This window comes from Diospyros lotus, chromosome 6 (assembly GCF_014633365.1).
Source record: "Diospyros lotus cultivar Yz01 chromosome 6, ASM1463336v1, whole genome shotgun sequence".
Lineage (NCBI taxonomy): Eukaryota > Viridiplantae > Streptophyta > Magnoliopsida > Ericales > Ebenaceae > Diospyros > Diospyros lotus.
Genome location: NC_068343.1, coordinates 43,715,486 through 43,741,895, shown reverse-complemented (window position 1 = coordinate 43,741,895; position 26,410 = coordinate 43,715,486). Strand labels below are relative to the sequence as shown.

The window sequence follows — 26,410 nt, the reverse complement described above, 5'->3', positions numbered from 1 at the left end:
CTTGCGATCTCAGCTAACGTACCATGGCTGTAACGACCCATTTATTTGAATTAATGTGAATTTGGATGTAAGGAATTAATTAAAGAAAATTAAAATTTATCAAGTGAGCTTTCGTGATTATTCGAAATTATTTGAGGTCGTTATGAAATATTTGGGGATTTAAAGAGAAATAATAGTTTATGCTATTTTGAGGAAATGGGTAATTAATTATTTTAAGGCATTATGGAAATAAGGAAAGATGGAAAGAAATTAATTTGGGTTTGATGTACCCGGGAAGGCGAAGGCGGATATATGATCAAGTGTGAGCCCCAATGTCAGTGAGATGAAGCGAAGGAGGGGGATCGAGGAAGACCCACTCGGCACAACCGAGTGGCTAAGTCCACTCGGCATAACCGAGTGGGGGTCCACTCGACATTGCAAAGTGGTTAACCCCCCCACTCGATGCAACTGAGTGGGGGTCCTGTAACATCCCGCATCGAGCGATAGGAAGGACCGAAACAACTTACCCTGATGGGCCTACACAAACTTCCCAGGGGGGTCACCCATCCTTGGATTACCCCAGGTCAAGCACGCTTAACTTGGGAGTTCTTTGCCAACATTCAGCCCAAAATGTATCTAGCTGGTGTTGTTTCCTTCCTTACACTATCCTCGATATATACTAACTTCTTTGGGCTCTCGGGGTATTACATTCTCCCCCCCTTGAGCACATGACGTCCTCGCCATGCGACCTTACAAACTGTCCCAGATCTCCCCCCGATTCATGGCCAATGTGGGATTCGCCTAAGGTGCCTTGTAACACCCCCTCTCCTAGAACTGCCCGAAAAGAGGTGCTACGGGGAAAATAAAATAAACTGGTTGATAAATTGAGATCTGATACCATAACTGAACATCTCAATCAACTGGAATAAAAATTCTGAGTCAATACAGACTAAAAGCCATAAACTCTGTCTGAGGGACAATCCCTCAACTGAAATATAAAATAGATTTAAACTGAGAAAACACTATAAAACTCAACAGACTCCCAGACATCTTTTATCTTGAGCGGCTCCACGTACACACACTACTGAATACTGCTGCTAGGCCCCACATCTGATACTTCCCTGATAGAACCTGGAGGGGGGAAGAGTACAAGGTGAGCTACAAAAGCTCAGCAAGTAATAAGCTGGAAAGAATACTGAAGCTGAATCGAAGAATATCGATACTGAAAAATAACTGACTGAACTTGTACTGTATAATCACTGTCTGTTTGCATTAGTAAAAATGTAATGCACATAAACTGTAAACTAAATGCAGGTATGCAACTTTGGCTCATAGGCCCACATAATCTGATAATACATACCTGTCTGATCTGAACCTGCATACATAAAAACTGTAAGCACATTCTGGGGGCAAAGCCCCTAGCCCCCTGGTTGCCACCAGGCGAGCAACTCATAGACTGAGTTGAAACTGATACTGATGGGATCCCCGCAGACAAGCTGCCTGGCGCGCATAATGCAATGCAATGCTCACATAAATGCTGGCACACGATATGTAGTGCTCCATATAAAGTCATGCTCAATGCTCATACAAAAGTATGTATGCACATAATCTCACAAAACAATACTGACCATGTCATAATGAACTGCTAAACATGGTACATAATTTTTACTAGAAATATTGAGATTCAAATATTCTGAAATTTCTGAGTATAGAGATGGCATATTGGATCTTATCATATCTTGGCATAAAAATTCAATATTTGAATAATTGAATATTTATATTAAATTTAAGACTTGAATCAAAAATTTATTGGAAGCTATTTGGATGCCATTTGATACTATTTGGATGATTGAGAAAGTCTAAGGAGGAAATTTGAATGAAAAACAGCTCATTCGAATGAAAAAAATGGATTTCAGCAAGCTCATTCGAATGGCAGAAAACTCATTCGAATGACAGAGACTCATTCGAATGACTGATGATATTCAAAGGCTATTCGGATCTGATCTGGGACTCATTCGAATGACTCTCAATTTCATTCGAATGAATTTTGAAAATTTTCAACTTTTGAACTGGCAAAATGCGACTCATTCGAATGCAACAGTAACCTTATTCGAATCAATTTGAAGATCATTCGAATGACAAGAAGGCTCATTCGAATGCTAAGCTATACAAGGCAACAACTTACTCACATCTTCAAGGGCTCATTCGAATGACAACAAGGCTCATTAGAATGACAGTCAAAAAACCTCAAAAATTCATACGAATGATACGATATCTCAGGACTCATTCGAATGACAAGGAACTCATTCGAATGATTGATACATTATAAGGGAAAAACATCACGATAACACTGAAACTCATTCGGATGCTTGGAAACTCATTCGAATGACACAAGACTTATTCGAATGACTGGAATCTTATCGGATATACAGCTCACGATAACAGAGATCATAACTTGAATCAAAACTTATCTTCACTACACCATTCCAAAAGAAATCTTGGGAGAACAATCCCAATTGATAAATAAACAACTTGAGGATGAATTAAAGATCGTTTCTGAAAGCAAACGCTGAAAGATTTATGCACTAGTTATCAAACTCACTGGGCATGGTTATAACTGCACATATACATACGCTTGCAAACTCAACTGATAAAGATCTGGGAACAAGAACGAAGAGTCTTGTTTAATCTGAGAATATATGCTAACATGATTTGGAGATCATATTTAAAAGAATTGCTATAAGAATCATGCATAACTTATTCATGCACTCACTGTTATACACACACACATATAGATATATATATACGTGCACTGTCTGTAATCAACTGAAACTCAACAAAAGAGTTACTGAAAAAAATTGAGATTACTCATTGAATCATGATCCCGTAAGAATGTTTTACAGGGATAGATGCTTGCTCAATGAAGCCTTTGATACGCTAATCTAACACGCATATAGGAATATATATAAACTGGTTGATAAACTGAGAATTCATTGAAGCGCTGGAATAAACTGAGAACAAACTACTATGAATCTGTAATGAAAGGAATTACAGATAGGATACTTGCCTTATGCTAACTCTGATCGGATCAACGATTGCAACGAAAATCTCTTAAGCAATCTCACTGTTAAGTTTCTTCCTTCTCTTGTTCTTCACATGGCGTGAAGAAAAACTAATGCTAATGGATTAATATATACACTTGAAACCCTAGATCAGACTCCTTCATGGCTTGAAACTCTTCTCTCAGCATAACTAGGAGACTTTAATCCCAATCTCCTCACGGACGGATTTGTCAATCTCGTAACCACAATAACTTTACTTAATAATTAAATTCTAATAACAAATCCTCAAATGACCAATATGTCCTTGCATTTAATCTTCACAAATAAATAAATAATTAAATGCTATTTAAAAGCTATTTTCTCAATTAAAATCTCTATTTTGCCATATTAATAATTAATTGGCAAAATCCTCCAAACAATACTAATTAAGAAATTCAATAATTTCTAAATAAAATCTAAACCCTCTAATGGGTCGTTACATGCCTACACACACCCCCCTCGGGGACTCAGCCTCCTTGTTGAGGTTTGCCCCACCACCGCGCTCAGAGGCTCGAGGGTCGGCTTTGATACCATTTGTAACATCCCGCATCAAGCGATAGGAAGGACCGGAACAACTTATCCTGATGGGCCTACACGAACTTCCCAGGGGGGTCACCCATCCTTGGATTACCCCAGGTCATGCACGCTTAACTTGGGAGTTCTTTGCCAACATTCAGCCCAAAAGGTATCCAGCTGGTGTTGTTTCTTTCCTTACACTATCCTCGATATATACTAACTTCTCTAGGCTCTCGAGGTATTACAGGTCCACTCAACATAGCCGAGTGGGGGGTCACTCGGTCATGCCTAGTGACCCCTCCCCCCAATCTCGGCCTAGCCGAGTGAGGTCCACTTGGCTAGGCCGAGAGATCCTACTCGGGGAGCAACTTAGTGGGGGTCACTCCCTCGCCATTCGAATGGCCTACGAAATCCTCGGAGTGGGTCACGAAATCTTCGGAATGGGCCGCGAGACTTCCGTCGAGAAAATCGCGAGACGTCCCTCACCTTCCGCTATAAATACGAGAACCCCCATTTTTTTCACAAGGTACGCAATTTTAAGCGATTGAAGTATAATTTTCTCATTTTTTTCTCTTCAGATCTGACTTAAGCATCGAAGGGTTTGCACAGGGACCCCCACCCGCGTCCTAACGGTTCTCTCATTTTGTAGGCCACTTGGTCACCAAGGCCACTCGTCATCTTCAGGTCACTCGGTCACCAAGGCCACTTGTCATCTTTAGGCCACTCGGTCACCAAGGCCACTCGTCATCTCCAAGCCACTCTTCATCTTTAGGCCACTCGTCATCTTCAGGTCACTCGGTCACCAAGGCCACTCGTCATCTCCAGGCCACTCGTCATCTTCAGGCCACTTGGTCACCAAGGCCACTCGTCATCTCCAAGCCACTCTTCATCTTTAGGCCACTCGGTCACCAAGGCCACTCGCTCACCAAGGCCACTCGATCACTAAGGCCACTCGGTCACCAAGGCCACTCGGTTATTTTAGGCCACCAGATCATCAGCCTAAGCAGTCCATCAGCTCTATCAGATTATCAGATCTGGACCTTACCAGATCCAATTACTTGTCAAGATTCTCATCAAGGAAGACACGGCTCCTAAGACTCTTGCGTCTATCCGCAATTAAAAATAGATTGTTTTATTTTGACAACAACAATTGGCGCCGTTTGTGGGAAACGCAAGACAAAAAGTCAACTTAAGAATGGCAAACACTCGTGGACACCGACGAACTCTCTCTCAGGGCGTAGAAACATGCCTACCACCACGGAACTCTCAACAACAAGGGGCACCTCCTTCCCCACATAATGCTCAACCACAAGGAGGTGATAATTCCGTTTCCCCCATCCAGCAAGTGGGGAACCAATCAGTCCCACCTCCACTTAACGTCGGCTCAGGGCCACTTCCTACTGATCAAGCTGGGACTTCACAATAGCCACCGAGTACGGTCCCATGGGAAGAGTATGAAGCATTGGGACAACAACATGTTGAGGGCATGCAAGCACTTCAAGACATGGCTGGTGTACTCCAAGGTATGATGCCTGGAAGGGCGTTGCCTGATACTTTGAAAAAGTTTATGCTGCTCCCTGAACCTCAGCCAGAGGTGGGAGCTGATTCCTATCAAGAGGCCACTCCTGATTCTCATTCCCGATCAACTCCTCGACGGGAGGATAGGCCCAGATCACCACCTCTAAGAAGGAACCCTCATTCCGTGCCCCGAAGAAATGAAAACCTAAGAATGGAAAACAAGACTAGAAGCCCTCAAAGACGGAGGTATCATGAAACAGTGGTCAGTACACCAACAAGACATGACAATCAAACAACAGCTAGTATGCGTGATGACATGAAAAGAGTAGTAGAAGAAGTGCTTGAGCGAAAAAAGTTAATCCCTGCAACAGAAAAGCACTGTAACGCCCCGCTCCCACCTACGGGTGTTACTCACGAACAGCCAACTTACTATTCACACGCTAGGGCAAAGATGAAGAGACGGCTACGTTTCAACGGGAAACGACCTAGGTGGGAACTAGGCTTTGCCCTCTCTTCGCTCCGCTCGAAGGTCCGGGAATTATCAAACGACCTATTAAAACCCGAAACCTCGCAATCGTCACCCCTTCTCGAGCTCTTTAATGAAGGGCTAAGAGTGACCTACCAGGATCGAAAGAAAATAAGCTAACTCTCTAGCTTAAAATAATTTATGGCATAACGCCTTAATTATAAGAAAATAAATTTTTCCTATCTTTGCCCCAACCATTAACCCATTTATCTCTCTTCCAATTCCTTTGGAAAATATTTGGATTAATATTTCTTTGGAAAAATTTAAATAAATTTTCCTCATTAAAGCTCCATTGATTTTTCCTTTATTTATTTCAAAAATTCCATAATTTTCCAACCATTAGGAATTTAATTTTTGAAATACAATTCTCAAAGCATCCTCATCCAATTTCAAAATTTAAGGAAAATACTCCATTATTTAATTTCCCAAAATATAGAAAATTTTCCCCACAATTGCCTCAAATTCACATTAATTTAATAATTAATTTAGAGGCTAAATACTCATTTATTTATTTATTTATTTAAATTATTTTAGAATTTTATAAAATATCAGAAATAATTAAATAACCCAAAAAAATATAAAAAAAGGGTAGGACTTCAAACAGCAGCCACAGGGGGGGGCGGGCAGTAGCAGCCGCGCCCCCCAGCGCGTGCAGGCCTCGCGCGCGCTGGCCAGCCGCGCACGCACGCTGCGCGCGGCCGCGCCAGCCTTGCCCAGGCGCGCCCTTGGCCGCGCCAGCCCATTGTCTCACCCATTTTTTTCATAAAAAAAATATATATATTTTTTTTTAAAAATACCATATTTTCCAGAATACATTTCCATATCAAGGGGCTTCCAAAACACTCAAGTTTACCCCCTTTTCACCACATTTACATACATTACATGTTTAACAAAATAATACAACACAAAAACACAAACTACATAATCTACTACACATGGTTTCCTCTTTGCTTCAATACCTTCACCCTTGCAAAACTCCCTTTCCCTTGGATGATTCTCCACCTACATTGAGGTCAAAGGACCTTATGAGCCAATGCTCAGTAAGGGTGCTATGCAAATGTAAATGAAGTATGAGAAACATAACATGTAATGTGATAGAACACATATTTTCATATTATCTAGCCCTCAAATTTAGTCTTTTTGCACATTAGTTGTGTCCTTTTTATTCATCTTGGTTTTATTTTATAGGAATTGGGCTTCACACTATTTTACTTTATTTTTCCAGGTTTAGGACTATGGGAGCATGAGATGGGGCATGAAAACGTCTTGATGGCAATGAGATATCTTGGAAATTGGAGATAGAGAAGTAAGGGCAATTTTTAGCAGATTTAACCTCCTGCACTTCCTTCAGTATTTTGGCCAAGATAAAGTTCCATAATGAAGATGATGTCTTCAGAGATATTGTAGAGGACTTCTAGGCCTTTCTGGAAAGGTATGGTTTGTCCAAATCCGAGTTCGTTTGGGCCTTCAAACAGCACTTTAAAGTCGGGGCTAGGAAGTTGGGTCAAATTAGGAAAGCTGCACAGATGCTGATTCCTTAAAATGGCCATATCTTGGGCGTCCGATATCCAAATCAAGTGATTCAAAAGCCAAAATTAATCTAATCTTCCTTATCTACAAGTCTTATGAAGAGGCCGAAGCCCATAACGCGCGTTAACCTATCCGAAATCGGCTGTGAAGTGGCAGTAACCTAGGGTTTCCTCCTTAAGCCCTACTTAAGCACCTTAAGTGGCCGATTTTGAGAGGATTCTTTCGAAGGGCGTGAACAGTAGCCAGCTTTCATTTTCCCCATTGTTCTTGTCAAGATGGAGGGCTAAGGTTCTGTAATCAGTTGCAATACCATCCTTGTTCCCGGTTTGAGTCTTTGGTTTTAATGGAAATCATTTTTTAGTTTTAACTTTGTTGTTCTCTTGTTTCTGTTCTCTCTTAAATCTGTGTATGTGTTGATGCCGGTTGGATGAATGCATGCATTGTCTTTGTTTGAGAATCCAAGGTTTTTGTGCTCGGTTGAGGCTTTAACTAGAAGCAAGAACAATCAGTCTCGAATCTGTGCAATAAGGGGAATCAAAACTGATAAATCGAACTAAGAGGTTTCTGAAATCTGTTTATTGGTTTTCTTTCCAATCTTTGGCGGTTGTTAAAGGATTATTCTGGTTTTTGATTTGAGAATTGAAACTAAACAAATGGTTTATTGAGAAGGCGATGAAAACTGGGATAGAAGGTTGGTTTGCAATTGATTGCATCTTGATTTCTTGTGTTCTTGCTTGTTTAGTGTTCTGTTTTTCATCAAAACTTTCCCCCCCCGTTTAACCTTGTTTTGACAGATTCGTTGAAGGTTCGTTGGGAGACGACTTAGGGTTGCACTCTTGCTGCAAATCCAAATCATCATTTATCTAATCTATCGGTGTTCGACAGCCCCGATCATAATGCAAATGCAATGCATATTAAGGGTAGTTCTCCATGCCCTCATAACCACTTAGGTTAAGGCACCAACCAACCCCTCACTCCCATCACAAGTCCTCCTTATGGCCATAGGTCCACTAGGGCACAAAACATGCAAAGAATCATTACATGCAACTCATTCACACATGTACAAATGCAAGCAAAAACCCCTCCACTTGGGGCTATCCCTTACCTTGTTTCTTTGAAGCTTTAATACTCCCACAAGCCAACAATCCCTCTTAGACTTTGAAGCTTCAACACTTCCACAAGCTAAGACTCACCCTTAAAGAAAAATAATAAAGGGATTTTAGCTCTTAAACACATGCATTCAACTATACCAAGAGAGAAAACTAGGTTTACCTTTGCTAGTCTTTCTCTTTCTTCTCTTAGACTTGCTTGCCTTCTTGCTTGCCTTCTTGATTCTTTCATTTGGATAATTTCTCTAATTAGAATTATACCCTCAAACATCAAATTTATCGAGATACTTAAAATTCCAAAATTATTAACTCAAAATTACTCAATATATACGATTTTTTGGAAGCCCTTTACCATCATTCGGTATTTTTAGGTTATAACTTAGCTTAACCGAAAACCATTTCTGATTTGATTTCTTTCAGTGCAATAAGTCTCACCTCAAGACGCTTGTTAAAATTATACCTTTGTCCTTAGGTATCTAAGCTCTAGGGCACTCCCTGCGACTGATTCGGTCACTTGTTGCCATTTCAAACATATTTTTTGGTATTTTAACTCACTTAAAATACGTGGCAATTTCACGAAAATATAGGGTGTTATATTCTGCCCCCCTTAAGAGAATTTCGTCCTCGAAATTTGAAATATACTCGAATTGATTGAAGGTTAAATAATTATGGCATTCTGGAATACAATTTCTGGAAAAAAAATTCCTACTCTATTTCCATTTCCTCGAACAGATGAGGATATATCTTCCTAATTGTTTCCTCAAGTTCCCACGTTGCCTCGTCATCCGAGTGCTTTCCCCACTGAACCTTCATTAACGGAATCTCTTTATTTCGCAACACTTGAGTCCGACGATCTAAAATTACTCCAGGTGACTCCGGGTAGGTCAAGTCATTCCTTAGTTCAATTGTCTCCACTCGAACTCCGAGGGTTGGATCTGGCACATGCCTTTCTAAGTTGGGAGACGTGGAACACATTATGAATCCCAGACAAGCTAGGTGGAAGCTCCAATCGATAGGCCAAAGGTTCAACTCTTTCCACAATCGGATATGGTCCTATATACCTTGGCTTCAGCTTTCCTTTACCGCTTCCACGTGTCACCAAATGCTGGGGTGACACCTTGAGATACACTAGATCTCCCACCTCGAACTCTATATCCCTTCTTCTTTGATCTGCGTAAGATTTTTGTCGGCTTTGCGCCGCTCGGATCCTCTCTTGGATTACTCGAATCTTATCGGTAGTCTGTTGCACAAGCTCGGGCCCCAACATCTGTCGTTCCCCTACTTCGGTCCAACAGATAGGCGACTGACACTTCCTTCCATATAAAGCCTCATAAGGAGTCATCCCAATGCTGTCATGGTAACTATTGTTGTATGCGAATTCTACCAATGGCAGATGCTCCTCCCAATTCCCTCCAAAATCAAGGGCACAGGATCTCAACATATCTTCAAGCGTTTGAATTGTCCTCTCTGATTGCTTGTCAGTCTGGGGATGATAAGCCGTACTCAATTTTAGCTGAGTCCCCATGCATTCCTGCAAACTCTCCCAAAACCTCGAGGTGAACCTTGGGTCTCGATCTGAAACTATACTTACCGGTGCACCATGGAGTCGTACGATTTCCTTCACGTACTGCTCTGCAAATTTTCGTACCGGTTGATCCATCCTCGTAGGCAGGAAATGGGCTGACTTTGTCAACCTGTCTACCACCACCCAAATGGCATCATTGCCCCTTCGGCTCTTTGGAAATCTTGTCACGAAATCTATCGTGATATGTTCCCATTTCCACTCAGGAACTTCCAAAGGTCTCATTAACCCTGCGGGTTTCTGGTGCTCAATCTTTACCCTTTGGCATATATCGCATTGTGCCACTCTCCTTGCCACGCTGGCCTTCATCCCAGGCCACCAGTAGATTTCTCGAAGATCTCGATACATCTTCGTGGCTCCTGGGTGCATGGTATACTTAGCTCTGTGGGCTTCATCTAAAATTTTCTGCCTCAACTATCAAAGGTTTGGCACGTACACTCTACCCCGAAATCTAAGAATGCCATTTCGCATCTCAAAATCCGGACTCTTGGGCTAGCCTTGCTCATCTACCCATAGACGTATACGTCGATTACTCCCACTAGCCTCCCGTATCTCGGTCTCCAGATCCAGTTGAACCGCCAGGCCAGCTACTAGGACAGAAGATTCCTTCGGCACTACACTCACTGTCATCAGGTTAAAAGCCTCAATCAACAGCCACTCCTAGGCCATCAACCCGGCCATAACAGTAGGCACAGTCCTACTCAAAGCATCAGCTACCACATTGGCACGCCCCAGGTGATACAAGATGGTGCAGTCGTAGTCCTTCAGGAACTCCATCTATCGTCGCTGCCTCATGTTCAACTCTTTCTGCGAGAACACATACCTTAGACTTTTGTGGTCTGTGAATACATCGAACGTCTCTCCGTATAGGTAGTGCCTCCATAGCTTCAGAGCATATACCATCGCTGCTAGCTCCAAGTCATGCGTTAGGTAGTTCACTTCGTGCCTCTTCAACTGGCGTGATCCATATGCTATTACTCGACCATGCTGCATCAATACACAACCCAAACCAACCTTCGAGGCATCGGTGTATACAACATATCCACCAGGCCCACTAGGCATTGCCAAAACAGGTGCCGAGGTCAGTCTGTCTTTGAGCTCTTGAAAGCTTTCCTCGTACTTGGCAGTTCATTCAAACTTGACCACCTTTCGTATGAGCTTCGTCATAGGTGCAGCTATCTTCGAAAACCCTTCCACGAATCTTTGATAGTAGCCTGCTAATCCCAAAAAGCTTCGTACTTCGGTTACGCACGTCGGCTGCTTCCATATTTGAATAGCCTCAATCTTGGCTGGATCTGCTGAGATTCCTTCGGCTGAGATCATATGACCAAGAAACGTAACTTGGGATAGCCAGAACTCACACTTCGAGAACTTGGCATACAATTGGTGTTTCCTGAGGGTTCCTAGCACTATTCTCAAGTGCTCTTCGTGGTCACTTTCATTCGAAGAATACACCAATATATCATCTATGAAGACGATCACAAATTGATTTAGGTAGGGCTTGAATACCCTATTCATAAGATCCATAAATGCTGCTGGAGCGTTAGTTAATCCGAATGGAATTACAAAATACTCAAAATGGCCATACCTTGACCGGAATGTTGTCTTCGGAACACCATCTGGTTTAATTCTCAGCTGATAATATCTGGATCTCAAATCAATCTTCGAGAACACCTTCGCTCCCTGTAGTTGATCGAACAACTCGTCTATCCTTGGAAGCGGATACTTGTTCTTTATCGTGGCCTTATTTAGTTGACGGTAGTCAATGCACATCCTTAGACTCCTGTCTTTCTTTTTCACAAATAGCACTGGTGCAGCCCATGGCGACGTGCTTGGCCTAATGAACCCCTTATCAGTCAACTCTTGTAGCTGACTCTTCAATTCTTTCATCTCTGCCGGAGCCATTCGATATGGCGGAATTGATATTGGCTGGGTTCCTGGCACTGACTCAATTGAGAATTCAATTTCTCGAGGTGGAGGTAGTCCCGGTAATTCTTCTGGAAAAACGTCATCATATTCTCGTACTACTCGCACCTCATTGAGTTTCGGTACCTCTCTTTCTTCTAACTGAGCATAAGCTATGAATCCATGAGCTCCTCGGCTTAATAGCTTTGCAGCCTTTATTGCTGAAATCATATTTCCAACGTCGGGGTTGCCTTGCCCCTGAAATTTGACCCACCCTCCCTCGGGTTTCCTTATGGTCATTATCTTCCTACGACAGTCTATATTGGCGTCGTACTTGGACAAGAAGTCCATCCCTAAGATTACATCAAAGTCATATACTTCTAACAGAATCAGATCAGCCTGGAACCGACCATTACTCAGGCTAAATTCGCATCCCCTCACCATTTCTGAGGACTTCATACTTTTACCCATAGGTGTCGAAATCACCATAAGACACCCCATAGACTCGGTTTCTACCCTCAAACTCCCAGCCAAAGCATGCGATATAAAAGAATGAGTAAACCCTGGATCTATCAATGCATGCACAGGAGTATCCAAAATGAAGAGAATACCTTGGATAACTGCAGGGTTTGCCTCTACGTCTTCCTTGGTCAAATTATAGACTCGTCCCTGTCTAGTCCCTTTTCCTTCTTCAATCTTTAGTGGCTGCTCTTTCTTCTTCGGGCAATTCCTCGAGATGTGCCCGTGCTGGTTGCAATTGTAGCAGATCACATTCACTGGTACTGCTGCTATGGCCTTACCTTCTTGGACTGTTCCCCTTGAGCAATTTTTTGAAGTATGCCCAGGCTGTCCACAAGTGTAACAGACAATGCTTTGGCCATCGCACCTCTTGCCCGGGTGCCTCTTCTTGCATTTAAAGCACGCCTTGCCCTTTTTCACAATCTTCCCATCCCGAGGTCCCATATTCAAGTGGGATTTCTCTGATTGTCCTCCAGTTTGAACAGTCGTGGCCTTTAGTTCTGCCACCCGCGTCATATTCTCCTCGGCCGTCATAACTTTAAAAACTATGTCTGCATAAGACTCCACATGGACCAAGCTCATCAACTGTTGAAATTCAATTCGCAAGCCTTGCAAGAATTTTCGTCCCTTCTCTACATCGTCCATCCCGTACAGCGGCATATACTTAATTAACCGCAAAAATTCAGCCTCGTATTGGGCCACAGACATATTTGGCCCTTAGCGTAAGTTCATGAACTCTCAAGCTCTAGCCAACTTCCAGCAAGTGGGAAAGAATTTCCCGTTGAATAATTCCTTAAATCGTTCCCATGACATCTGGGGTGCCTCCCCCAATTCTACATCTGTTGCCGACCCTTGAGATCTAGTCCGGTTAGGTATCGGTCGCTGCATAGACCTCCACCATTGGGCAGCTTCCTCTTCTAGCATATAGGTCGTACACTCGACCTTGTCCTCATTCAAGATTCTCAATCTTTGTAGGATCTTCTCTGTCTGGTCCAACCAGTATTCACTGATTGCCGGGTCATCTGCTGGTTTTCCTCAAAACACTGGTGGATTTTGTCGTAGATATCTCTCTAAGGAGTCTACTCTTCTTTGCTCGGGCTGCAACTCCAAAATTCGCCCAGCCATTCCTTCAAGGATTCTTTCAATCCTATCTATCCGGCCTTCACCGAGGTCAGCTCGTGCATCTCTTCGACCTTCCACACCACCTCCTGGGTGCGGGTTGATGTTGCTTTCTTCGCCATTGCCTCTATCGCGCCTGTTCCTTCTTATATTCACCATCTAGCAAGAAGACAGGGCGATCTATTAAATTAGCACGGCATGGTTCAATTCAAATTGAATAAGCAACAAGAGTATGCCACTAATTATTTCAAAAATCCTAATTCCTGAGACATACGGTGGCTTTACTCATCTAGCCACATTCGAACTTTTCCTTAGGTTCACTCTGATACCAACTGTAACAGCCCAAATTTCTTGAGCATGTTATAATTTAGGATTTTGGGAATATAAAATTTTCCATATCTCAATAACTGTCATACATCACACAATATCCCAAAAACCCTAATTTACACCTCCTCAGCTTAACAAATCCAATATTAAATTGCTAAGACAGGTGTTAAAATTTCAGATGCGGAAGCTAGATCAAACCTGATATGGTTCACAACCATAACTCTTTATTTATCATACATAAAATCGTTCAAGATGTCTACAAAATATATTACATGGACATCATCTCTAGCAAGTGATAACTGAACATCTCAAACATATCCAAAATTACATAGATTCACACATAAATAAAAATATGCTAAAATGCTACAAGCAGTAATTTAAGCTAATTCTTCAGCTACCTCCTTTCCCTTATAACCGCTCGTCGAACCTGGAATGTTTGAATATTCCAGGGACATAGTCCAATTAGAAGATGAATCTTCTAGTGAGAAACTCCAAAAACAGTTTATATCGATGCATGATCAGGTATAAAATGTATGAGAAGACAACGAGAACTACTCTAAAGTGCCTCGTGAACATGTCAGCCTCCTCCAACGAGAGCTTTCTCAATGGCGCACGCATAGCGCGTCTCGGGAGGTCCCTAACCATGTCACTTCGGCCCAACTTCATAGAACTCATGCAAGCACCACATCCGTTGTGCCTTAGACTCACGGTCTTCCCCACGAGAGCTTTCTCGATGGCGCACGCATAGCGCCTCTCGGGGGATCTCCGACTTTTGCCTTCGGCCAACAACAAATAGGTACAACAGTATGGCCACACGAATTTTATAAATGCAACAGTTAAAAAGCCAACAGCATATATTTTCAGGAAAATTCAGTTTATATATGCAACATGATTTCACGTAAGAGAACAATAAGAGTTCACGTATAATAACTTCAAAAAACACGTCTCATGCAATAGAAGTCTCTCATAAGAGAATAAAAATAGGATTTGGAGTATAGGAGTCTCACGGAATCTCTCCTTGTTGAGTTATCTCTTCGACGATATAATTTTACAGCAAACGGCCTAGGTTTCTGCAAAAAATATGTGTTTTGGTAAATCTAACCTCAAATATTTTTACATAGAGTTGAAGGGTATTAAATTAGAGGCATAATTGGAAAATTTCATGTAAAAAGGACCTCTCACGCGCCCTCACGCTCCCTAAGAAATCTGGCCACGCGCCCCCACGCGCAGCCATTATCCGGCGCGTGTAACTCACGCGCAGACACCAGATTCCGAACAACAACGCGTCATTTTTGTATTTCGGCCATATCCCCCTCATTTTAACTCCGATTCGACCCCCGTTTGAACCTACGTGACCCTCTCTTCCCCCTCTACAGGATTATCAAAAAAAGGGACTTACCTCACTTTTTTGCTGACTAATTTTGGCAAACTCCGGCGAAGACTCGCAACTCCGACGAGGCTCGTTCTCCGCCGCTTCTCCGTCGCTTTCTTCCCGCCTTCTTGCCGAACCTCCTTCTCTCTCTCTAGAGAAAGCTCCTCCTCTTAGAGTGCTTCACTCCTCAAATTTGTTTGGAATGGTTCGAGAGCAACTCAAGGTGCCTATTTATAGAATCCTTCAACCAATGGTGTTATGCCACTTGTCACAATCTTAGCCATGGACTCCAAAGACTCAAAGCCATAATTGAGTGGATTTTGAAATCCAAAACTAGAATTAATCCATCTTTTGAAATCCAAGCTAAAACCCTAAACTTCTTTCAAATAACACTTTGGCCCATATTTCAAGTTTTCAACTTTAACATTTCACCACCTAAGCTCATAATTTCATCATTCTTTCATTTGGATAATTTCTCTAATTAGAATTATACCCTCAAACATCAAATTTATCGAGATAGTTAAAATCCCAAAATTATTAACTCAAAATTACTCAATATATACGATTTTTCGGAAGCCCCTTACCATCATTCGGTATTTTTAGGTTATAACTTAGCTTAACCGAAAACCATTTCTGATTTGATTTCTTTCAGTGCAATAAGTCTCACCTCGAGACGCTCGTTAAAATTATACCTTTGTCCTTAGGTATCTAAGCTCTAGGGCACTCTCTGTATAACACCCTATATTTTCGTGAAATTTCCACGTATTATAAGTGAGTTAAAATACCAAAAAATATGTTTGAAATGGAAACAAGTGACCGAATCAGTCGCAGGGAGGTTCGGCAAGAAGGCGGGAAGAAAGCGGCGAAGAAGCGGCGGAGAACGAGCCTCGTCGGAGTTGCGGGTCTTCGCCGGAATTCGCCAAAATCAGTCAGTAAAAAGGCGAGGTAAGTCCAATTTTTTTTGATAATATTGTAGAGGGGGAAGATAGGGTTGTGTAGGTTCAAACGGGGGTCGAATCGGAGTTAAAACGAGGGAGATATGGCCGAAATACCAAACCGACACGTTGCTGTTCGGAATCTGGTGCCTGCGCGTGAGTTACACGCGCCAAATAATGGCTGCGCGTGGGGCGCGTGGCCAGTCTTCTTGGGGCGTGTGAGGGCACGTGAAAGGTCCTTTTTACATGAAATTTTTCAGTTATACCCCTACTTTAATAACCTTCAACTCTGTGTAAAAATATTTGAAGTTAGATTTACCAAAACACATATTTTCTGCAGAAACCTAGGCCGTTTGCTATAAATTATATCGTCGAAGAGATAACTCAACAAGGTGAGACTCCGTGAGACTCCTATACTCCAAATCCTATTTTTTATTCTCTTATGAGAGACTTCTATTGCATGAGACGTGTTTCGTGAAGTTCTTACACATAAACGCTTGTTATTCTTTTACGTGAAATCATGATACATACTTTTCTAAAAAATATATGCTGTTGGTTTTTTTTAACTGTTGCATTTATAAAATTCGTGTGGCCATACTATTGTACCTATCTGTTGTTGGCCGAGGGCAAAAGTCGGATATCTCCCGAGATGCGCTATGCGTGCGCCATCGAGAAAGCTCTCGTGGGGAAGACCGTGAGCTTAAGGAACAACGGATGTGGTGCTTGCATGAGTGCTATGAAGTCGGGCCAAAGTGACATGGTTAGGGACCTCCCGAGAGGCGCTATGCGTGCGCCATTGAGAAAGCTCTTGTTGGAGGAGGCTAACGTGTTCACGAGGCACTTCGGAGTAGTTCTCGTTGTTTCCTCATACATTTTATACCTGATCATGCATCGATATAAACTGTTTTTGGAGTTTCTCACTAGAAGATTCATCTTCTAATTGGACTATGTCCCTGGAATATTGAAATGTTCCAGGTTCGACGAGCGGCTCTAAAGGAAAGGAGGTAGCTGAAGAATAAGTTTAATTTGCTGTCTATAGCATGTTTAGAATATTTTCATTTATATGCGAACCTATGTATGTCTTGGATATGTTTAAGACGTTCAGTTATATCTTGCGAGAGATGATGTCCATGTAATTCATTTTGTAAACGTCTTGAACAATTTTATGATAAATAAAGTATTATGGTTGTGAACCATATCAGGTTCAATCTATCTTCCGCATTCAAGATTTTAACGCCTATCTGAGCTATTCGATTATTGGGTTTGTTAAGCTGAGAAGGTGTAAATTTGGGTTTTTGGGATATTGTGTGATGTATGACAGCTATTGTTATATGAAAAATTTTTATATTCCTGAAATCCTAAGTTATAACACGCTCAAGAAATTTGGGGTGTTACACTCTGCGACTGATTTTGTCACTTGTTGTCATTTCAAACATATTTTTCGGTATTTTAACTCACTTAAAATACGTGGCAATTTCACGAAAATATAGGGTGTTATACATAAGATTGGAACACAGAGTCATTGTTCCATGGATGATTCAAATGGTTAAAAGGAAACCTCTCCTCACTGTGGTGTGATTGAAAATCAGATGGTTGCCCCTTCAGAAATCTTTTAAGAACAGGTATGGTAGGACAATCATCTGTTTGATGATTTAAAGACTCGCACACCAAGCATCTAACCTCACTTAAATTTTGAAAATTCTGAAATTCCAACCACTCCACCTTCCGAGTTAAATAATCCAATGTTGCACTAGGGTCGTCATTAAAATCATGGGGAACAACAGGAAGTGTGGTGTAGGATAGAGTTGGTTGCCTAGGAATTTTTGGGTAATCCTCAAAGGGTCTAGAAACAGTTTGCTCAATTGGATCATGATAACCAAAAGAATTTCCAAACACAGACATGTAATCAAAATACTGAGACATGATGGAATCTGAACATGAAAATGCAGATAAGAATTCTAATAATAAATCTTACCTAACCTATGTCTCATGTATCAATAACACAATAACAGAATTAACAGAAACTAAGTTACTGTATTTTTTTCGCAGCACTAATTCCATCACCGATCTCCCCGACAACGACGCCAAAATTGGTTGCGCTTAACCTTGTGCATTTATTTCAAACAAACACATACAAAATAAACAAAGAAGAAACAAGCATGCAGGCACAAGGCGTTTATACTCGCCAATGTACGAGTGTGCGCTGTAGCACAATTTAATTTTCTGGGAAAGTCCAGGTCAATTCACTGGGAGATTGTTAATAAAATGAAAATAGAGTCGCGATGTAAATTGGGTTGTCAGGCCAATTCATTTGATTTTAAGTGAACAAAAATGAAGTACTGTAACTGTAAGAAGTCTTGAGTCAACGCAATGTTTAGTGCTAATTCCATAACTTCCCAACAGATAGATAGGTACCAGAAACATATGTTTAAATTAATTTGAGGTTTTACTATTAAAATGCATCTCAAGATGATGATAGTTCTTGGTCTAGCAATCTCCATACATGGCATGAGAGATTCTACATTAAGCAACTACCATAAATTAAAATATAGTTAATATGCAGTAATCAGATAACCCATTTGGATTCGGGTATGATAGCATCTCCAATTTAAGTAACCTCCATACATGGCATGGAGACTCTAAGTTTGGCTTATGCTCCACTCCAAATTCAAAGATTCAATAAACGCGCAATACTCAAATTAAATTAGGTTTCTGGTAATGCATTTGAAGTTCGGCTATCTTGGGAAATCTATGGCATTGGACACTGCCCTCGCCTTGGCCCAAGTTTAAGCTTAGCCACACATCTCCAAAGAAAAAATTAAAGAGATAGGAATTAAAGTTCTGGAATGTAAATACTGAAATTGAAATTAGAGAAATGTAGATGAACAATGAATTAAAGTTACAAAATAAAAAGAACAGAAATGAAAACTGCAGAATGTAAGTAACTGAAATGAAGAACATTGGAACAACATGAAGAAATAAAAAACTACTGGAATTTAAGAACAAAAAAAAAGGAATAGAACAGTGGGCTTTTCCCCTTATTCTAGTTAAAATGGTGGATGGGGATCTCTTTTTCTGAAGTCGACAATGGATATATATATATGTATATATTCTGCAAATGGCCCTGGTCAACGAAGAAATTACGTCGCGTGCCACCATGGTCATTTGCGCATGCTCTGATAAAAGATCGCATGCTGAAGCTGTTGTGCGCCTGCTGATTCCCCGAGCTGGGCTTTAATTTAACATTCAATTGTGGGCTTTAGTTTGATAATAGTGGGCTTCACGCTTCTGGACTTCAGTTTCGCTTTCAATGTGCACATGCGTGGGCCCCAATTTGGACTTCTTGATTTGATCTCCAAGTCAAATTGCAATTAGCCTTACTTCACGTCCACTGGTTCACGCTACATACAAAGAATATATGTTATTGATATATTATATATTATATATATATGTATGTCATGCATGAATATAGAATATATATATGTATTATATTTATATATTATATATTATATTATATTATATTATATTATATTTATTTTATTATTACTATTTTTTTTATATTATAGATATTATATATATTTTTATATTAATTTTTTAAACCTGCATATAACCACAAATTGAATATAAATATTCAATTAAAACCAATGTTAAGATTAAACTAGGGGTATAAATATAACAAATTTTTGGCATTTTTGAGCATTAATCAAGAATCTCGTAGTCGAATCATTTCTCAGCCTTTACCTCGGGTTATTCCCATCTCAAGGCTTTGCTTAGGCATTTGGTCCTCCTCATCTCGAGGATATTCACCAACTGAATACCGTCTTGGCCTCCAACTAAATCGCATCACTGGTCGCTGGTCATACTTACTGCAACGATATCCATCTCCGGATGGATTTTCTCTGCCTCGAAGCATTGCTTTGCATTCCACTTCCTATTTTTCGCATTAACTAAAACAAACACGCGCTAACATTGCATCATCGATCAGCCTACTACGATTTTACGCCGATCGCACATGGCAATGTTTCCCATTGCCAATCACACATGGCCACGATTTTACGCTGGTCCAACTAGCAACGTCTTAGCACTGATTATTGCCGCAATGTCTCTTTTAGTGCCCACAAGACACTTTGACACTCTTTCCACCATGGCAACTGCCATTAATCACACACATGCATAGCTTGAGTTGATCCTCATGGCAATCTCTCATTACCGATCAACTTATCATGCTAGCACTACATGGGAAGCACCTAATTGGCCCACCCTGCCAACTTCGACCATTTCATACATGGTCTTCTACTTTGACCAACCGACCCTCATTTATCGATACGATTACGCATAATCGATATACCTAACACCATGTCATGTAATTACACATTTCAACCATACGTGCATTACCTGAGTCCAACTCGAGCTTGACGATGCACGCACTATTACCATCTCACCTCGAGCTTAACCATGCTCGGGCCACAACCTTCTCCCAATCAGGAGTTTCTTGCACAAGCACATAGACTCCTCTGGCCTTCCTTTCTAACCGATATTGCACGCTAGTAGGGGTCTCATACCCATACCAGAGAACTCTTCACTGAGAAACTCCTCTTCAATTTTTCACCCCATTTCCGCTTTCAGAATCATGCCCCATGCTAGGCCTTACCTTGGCTATTAAACCCTACCGCGAGTCAAGGATTCTACCATTGTGCTTAAGGTCGCAGAACCATTAATCAGCCCTCGTCATCACCCATGGTGCGTGGCACAAGTGATTGGCTTATTACCATCTGCACAATCACTTATTGCATCACACCTGTAGGATGACTCGTGCCTTTGGTCCGCACCACAACAAGTTAACACGGTAACACCCCCACTCTTGTAGCGGTCTTCTAGCCAAATTTACTCGCCCAGCTTCAATTTCATTGGGACTTTTTAAATCTCACATTTCTCAACAAAGCCTCTTACTCTTTAAGCACGGAACTTTTCGGCAATCCCAAAATTAGGTTCATTCTCAATTTGCGATAAACACCTGATTTAAACCATGCATAATGGTTTCCTTTATCCTACTCGGCAAGGATAACACCATGACAGCAATGAATTCTCTGACAGCGATGATGACACCACCACGTCATCTCAAAAGACTCGCTGCGCCTGGAATCTTACTGGTTATCACAACAAACACGACCCCACCCTTAGGCCATTTTCCACAAATCACTTTGCTATACTTATAGCAGCTAGCTAATTCCCTGAGAAACTTTGGCTTCTCCCAGGTTTCTTATAACTTTTGCTATAACCAGCTCACATCACTCAGTGAGCGACCACATTAGCCTTAACGCCATCATCATCAGCTAAGACGATCTCTTGCCATCGCTTAGCACCACACTAGCCGCAACCGCGACTCAGGAGCCACCTATGCCACTGACCGACTACTCTCTCAACGCCCCACGACCCTGGCCAGCCACTACACTGCTGCTGCCGCTATCATCGGTCGGCGTCTTCGGTCGCCATCGGCTACCCCCGGCTGGTCACCAATTGGCTCCACTAGTTGCTTTCTTCACACCCATGAACCTCTAACCACGTGACTAAATCTCATCAATTGCCCACACTCTAAGGCATCCCTCTAGTTGTATAGCACTCACAGCTATCAGGTGATTTCATCACCTAAACACCATTCCTAGGAACCAATCTCGTCCCATAAGCTCTTCCTTCGAGCTCTCTTTACCCATTAGCGACATCTTAAATTTGCCCTCAACTTTCAGTTAACCAACTTGATTAGCTCTAGCCGGGTCGCCTGGCTTGCAACCAACACAACCTTCCTCCTAGCACTACACTTGCAATCATCAACTATGACTTCGATTTAAGTCCACCCCCTGGAAATCACCCCTACTACTCCTGTGGAACCCATACTTCCACTCGATGCCGTAGGACTCACTTTCCTACTTAGGCACTCGCCATCATAATGGCTTTCCCCGGGTGATCCATTCTGATAGAGTTGTAGCGCCTTAGGAAGTTTATCTCGTGCTGTTACCCCATGTTTAACTTATCTTGGGAGAACATCTCAAGTTCTACCCTGACCACATTTCACACTACTATTTATAGCTCTCGCTCTGGAGCCACACTCCTTTAAGCGGCACAATTCTGCTTTGACCAACAATCTTTTATCACCTTGGATCTCTTTCTCAAAATTCATCTGGTCTAGCCACCAGGACCCGCTGAACCTTTATGTACACGGTCAATCAACAAGGCTTTACATCACGGTCTTCGAGCCTCATGCTCTCACCATTGCCATCAGGTGCTACCACCTGGCAACTGATCCCGTGTCATCAATCAGAAATCCATCCGGTGCTACATGAGGGTACTTTCTCATTTTTGCATCGACACATCAGGACTAACACTAGACTGTGCAATTGCGAGCCTTTATGGATTTCGAACCGTGCCTCAGCCACACGTTCAGCCTGCCACAACTCACATCACAAGATTAGAGATCCCCATACTTGAAACTTTCGCACGCCTCTATATTCCCATCTCATGGTTGGCTTCTAACTCGTAAGTCTAGCCCTCCACGGCACTTACGTAACATTCTCGAGTCATTTACCGACTCCTCCAATTGACCCATCTTCTTGCATCACCGCAAGGTCACACAAGGTCCATCATCTCAAATTTTTACCCGGTCAACTTCGATCAAATTTAACCACAACTGCGTTAGCATCCTTTAACAAGGAGCATCGCCGCACATCTTGTTTTCACACCACAAGATATCATTCAATCGATTCACAAACTTTCTAACTGCCATGCCAACTAAAGGCACTACCATGATTCTTCAACCCTCATGGAAATTTAGGTCTGGCTCAGGCATAACCTACAGCATACCCCAAGTCTTCAGCGTTTAACCATCTCCACCATAGACAGGTTACTCCACATAGAGGGTTGTAGTCCCTCTCGTGAACTAATCGTCTATATCCAGTGGTCCTTAGCATTAGACCCGTCAACGATAGGTATCAACTGTAGCGTTATTCCTATGCTAGACTCATTTCTTTTTCCTCAGGTTTCTTTCTCAAACATCTCAAGACACTACAATGCCTTACATTCGCTAAACCGCCTCAACACCGCTTATTACTCGTAGCTGAGTTGTGGGACTGGCCACAACTTTCGTCACCTCTACCGCATCTCACAAATCTTTAGTCCCTGACCACCTACATAATCACTGAGTTGCCCTGTGCTTTAGGCTAGCCAACATCTGGTCATCATTATTGTGTCACTCCCATACACTGGCCCAACACTGGTTCCCCATCGTGTTGCCCTGTGCTTCGGAGAGTCAACACCAAATCATCATTACTATGTTGCTCCCTTACATTGACCCAACAACAGTTCCCAACAACATGTCTCAGGTCCAACACTGATTTGCTTCGCACCCGTAGCATGACTCTAAGCCTTCTGGTCCTACCTTGATCGAGACTGTCGAACCTCGATGATTGTAAAAAAAATATATTTCGGATCAGCAGCAAGGGTGTGACCCCAAAGTCGTCTCTCAAAGGAACCTCAATACAAATCTGTCATGACAAGAACTAAATGAGGGGGGTTTTTTTGATGAAAAAGAAAGTATGAAGATTGAGTAAAAATATAAAAACGAAACTGTCTATGGATCCAAACGCAACCAGTTACAAATCTTTCCCTTAAACTAGGTTTTCATCATCCCTTCTTATAGATTAGATCTAGCTGAGTTTCAACACCCAAAATTTGCATAAATAAATCTCCAACAACTGTCTAAAGATCATATCAAAGCTGATATAAAAATCAAAGAAAACCTCCTTCAATTAGTCTACCAATTTTAATCTTCATTCACACAGATTCCAGAACCTAGTATCCATAACCATCCATACCAAGTTATTTGTTTTTGCTTCTTTCCTTCGTGTGTTGTATCAACCGACTATAACATTAAAACTGCAATATAGAAAAGAGAAATCCACCCCGTATATGTTCATACAATCGTCTTGAACATGCACTAGAATAAGCGGAAAAGAAGTAGAGAAAACTTAAAACAAATATAATTAAAATTCAAACCAGATTTCGTAGAAGCTTTCGGGATTCAAACCATGGAATGAGTTCGGATTTGCAACTGATTACAAGTGTTTAACCCTCCATGGAGAAGAAAACAAAAATAGAGAAAAAATGGCTACTGTTCATGAGACAAAAAATATATATCTCCCCCCACCTAATGGCCTCCTAAGGTGCTTAAATAGAGCTTAAGGAGGAAACCCTAGGTTACCACAACTTCAAAGCCGATTTTGAATAGGATAACGTGCATTCTGGGCTTTGGTCCCTTCATAAAAATTGTATATCAGGAAGAGTAGATGAATTTGGACTTTTTAATGACTTGATTTGGATATTGGACGCCCAAGTTATGGCCTTTTAAAGAATCAATGTCTAGTGTAGCTTTCCTAATTTAACCCAGCTATTTGGTCCCGACTTTGAAGCGATGTTTGGAGGCCCAAACGAACTCCGATTTAGACAAACCATACCATTCCAGAAAGCCTAAGAAGTCCTATAAAATATCTTTAAAGACATCATTCACGTTCTAGGATTATAACTTGGCTAAAAATTTGAAAGAAGCACAGAAGGTCAAATCTATCAGCACACTTCTGCTTATTTGTCTCCAATCTCCTTGTTTCCCTTCTTGCCATCAAAATTCCTTATGACCCAGGAAGCCCTAATCTGTCCAAAATAAAATAAAATAGAGTGAAACCCAATTCCTATAAAATAAAATAAAACAAAATTAAGATGAATAAAATGACACAACTAACATGCAAAAAGACTAAATATGAGGGCTAAATAATATGAAAATATGTGCTCTATCAAATTCCCCCACACTTAGACTTCTGCACTCCTGGGCAAAACACTAGACACTAACACTCAATAACAAAAGGGATGTGAAGAATGCAAAAGTTAAAGGCAAGGCAAGCTTTACAGGAATCCAGCATTCAAAGATCACCTTTCCTAAACTTCCAAGAAGACAAGTAGCATGGCAATTCATTCAATAAGACAAATCAAAAGTAGTAGCCTCTCACAGGACAAGTGTATGCTCTCAAATATCTCAAGAGGTGGTGGTAACTGTAATACCTGGTATTACATGGTATTAAAAATAAATAAGTTTTGACTATTTTGGGCAGGGCCTCGGGTGGTCCAGGAAGGCCAAAAGTCAAATTCGAGTAATTTATAATGAAATTTCCGAATTGGCGGTCGGGAGTGCCTCGGGACTTGGATGTCTAGGGAAGAGGGCAAGAGATTGATGAGAGTCCCGAGATGAGGATAATGACGCTGGAAGCGGTCCGATCGGGAATAATTTTTGGAATAAATTTTGTATAAGCCCGAGTGGGTGCCATTACCGAATAATCGGAGGGAACCTCCTGGAAGTTGAGGGGACCCTAGGGGTGGTTCGGTTTTCTGAGTAAGGCAACCCTTAAGTATTTTCGGGTCGATTAAAGGTCCCGTGCAGGCGCAGGGACAAGGTCGGTATTCCCGAGTAGCGGTCGGTTATTAGTTTCGATTAAACCAAGATTTTGGGTGGCTTAATTATAATTAATTTAAGCATTGGGAGGCCCAAGAGTAATTAGTAAATTCTTATAATGCAATTAATAAATTGCTTAAGTGGAATTTGGAGAATTAGAGGGTTTAATATGTAATTTATATATATGTATATATATAGCCATGTGAGGAAGCTTCCTTGAAGCTTCCTAGTGACCGTCTTTGTACAATTGAAATGGCAGAAAGAGAGCTCATGGGAGCTCGGCCGAGAGGAGAAAAGAGGCTCGAGAGAGAGAGCTATGAGCTAGAGAGAGAGAGAGAGAGAGAGAGAGAGAGAGAAGTGCGAGATCGAGAGAGAGGCGGAGGGCGGCTGCTGGCGGGTTTCCGCGGTGAAGGCAACAGCGGCCATGGCTGCTGCAATGGAGGCCGATCGAGCAAGGTCGTGGCCGCAATGGAGCTGGGTGAGGCAAGCGGTGGTTGCGGTGACCCGGAGGCGAAGCTCGAGACCAGAAACGGCCGCGTGCAGCGGCGGCTCTGCACGTTTGGGCCAGTGATGGCTGGAAGCTTGGAGGGGGGGTCGCAATGGTGGCTGCGGTGGAGGCCGCCCTACGCGACTGAGCTGGGGCGGTTGCTGGCTTCGTGAGTAGGGGTTGATGGAGCAAACGATAGTCGACGCTGCTACCACCGCCATCCATGGTGGCTGGAAGCGACCGAGCAGCAGGAGCTGTTGTGCGCGGCGGTGCTGGGTGCAGGTCGGAGGCGCGCGCGAGGGAGCCGCGGCTACTCGCGGCGGAGGCAGCGTTGTCGGCCAATAGCAGCGGCCAGCGGAGCAAGGCAGCAGCTGGAGGAGGCTGCCATGCGTGGG

The 26,410-nt window shown here is 42.1% G+C and overlaps 1 long non-coding RNA gene across 2 annotated transcripts in view; it reads left to right on the top strand.

Annotated features, from left to right (window-relative positions):
- LOC127804216 (uncharacterized) overlaps window positions 1–17,236 on the top strand; it is a 90,208-nt gene extending 72,972 nt beyond the window's left edge. The window contains exons 1-3 of one of the 2 annotated variants that reach the window (XR_008023668.1): window positions 15,935–16,048; window positions 16,379–16,430; window positions 17,014–17,236. This is a non-coding gene — a long non-coding RNA (uncharacterized LOC127804216). Of the gene's footprint in view, window positions 1–15,934; window positions 16,049–16,378; window positions 16,431–17,013 lie in introns of those variants that run through there. The other variant, XR_008023667.1, reaches the window with a different exon arrangement.
- The last annotated feature ends 9,174 nt before the right edge of the window (window positions 17,237–26,410 follow it).